The sequence below is a fragment of the Arachis ipaensis genome, chromosome B03, assembly GCF_000816755.2.
Source record: "Arachis ipaensis cultivar K30076 chromosome B03, Araip1.1, whole genome shotgun sequence".
In the NCBI taxonomy this organism is placed as follows: domain Eukaryota; kingdom Viridiplantae; phylum Streptophyta; class Magnoliopsida; order Fabales; family Fabaceae; genus Arachis; species Arachis ipaensis.
In genome coordinates, this window is record NC_029787.2 from 50,480,914 (window position 1) to 50,482,311 (window position 1,398).

Genomic DNA, 1,398 nt, shown 5'->3' on the forward strand with positions numbered 1-1,398 from the left:
TTTGTATTTTGAATGATTCATGTTATACTTGATTTTTTCACTATGTAAGACAACATCTAATTTACCATTAAAATCTGTTAACTTGGTTATAATCAAGTTACACGTGTGATATGTGAACTAAACCATAATATGTTGACTGCCATATATCATAAGTTTAAATAAAATTGGTATCAAAATAATTTCACAAACATAGGAGAAACTCATAGTTATAAGAGTACATGCTTTCTCCAATAACAAAGCATACTGATGTCTAGGGGTGGCAAACAGGCCTAAACTCATTGGACTGACCCGTGTAACCTGTCAAAAAAGGTGGGCCGGGTTGAAAAATTGGAACCACCAAATAGCAAAAGCTCGCCTAACCTGCACCACTTAAACCGCGGGTTTTGGCGGGCTTAGTATTTTTTTTTTGCAAGGGGGTATTTTTGCAAATCCAACTTCTCCCAACCCAACTTACAAGAGAATGAAAATAAAAATTGAGAGTTTTGAATTATATTTATTTTCCCCGCTTGCCACCCTTATTGATATCTTACTCAAGAATAAAAGAAAACACTACTAAAATAGCATAAATATTAAGCCAATGCTTGAACACAAATTTAAAAACTCAATTTTCTCCATCTATCATTATATATTTTTGCTTCTTGGCATTCTTTCGGCTAAATTTATTTGTTGAGAGTTGTCCCCTATATTCATTCTGGTTTGCACTGCTAGAGCCAGATCTCAAGCCATTTGTAACTCTTTTAGCAGGGGTTTTATACTTAAAACTGGATATGGAATCGTCTCTAGCATCCTATAAAGAATAACATATCATAATCAATCCTAATTTTTTAGATTAACAATAACAATGTACTATTGCTTGAACTGATTACCATAGTATACTGAGGGTCAGGGTCAGTGTCAGTATTAAGATTAGTGACGCTCCCAAATATATCAACTGAGTTACTGCACCCATTCTGCTGTAAACAGTGTTAACACAATTTTACGTAAGTGTTATGGGGTACAGTTGATGTGGCATTAGCTAAAAATCTGAATGTACATATTAATCCTTTTAATAAACGTCACATTCACTGAGGAATTGCCATTATAATTCTTGGGTAGGTTTTTGCCAACAACTTCTTCATCGTCACATAACTTCATCACAGTGAACACTTGATCATAGCCACTGATATTAGCAGCTTTCACATTTATCTTAAATAAAAGCCTCTGTCCATCATGTTGTCTAAGGTAGGAAGTACTCATCCTCACGTCCACCCTAAAAAATAAGATTTTGGCATCATGTAGAAAAGCCTGAATAGATCTTATCATGTAAAGAAAAAACTAATTATGTACTGTTCATAATAATACTTACATTGATGAGTTCATATTTGATGGTAAATTTTGTCTTGAATTGAGTGGATTTCA

The 1,398-nt window shown here is 33.7% G+C and overlaps 1 long non-coding RNA gene across 1 annotated transcript; it reads right to left on the minus strand.

The window, feature by feature from the left end:
• On the minus strand, positions 580-1,194 carry LOC110269691. Its single transcript, XR_002358454.1, has 2 exons — positions 867-1,194; positions 580-787 (listed from the first exon to the last, which is right to left on the minus strand). It is a non-coding gene; the product is annotated as an uncharacterized LOC110269691 (long non-coding RNA).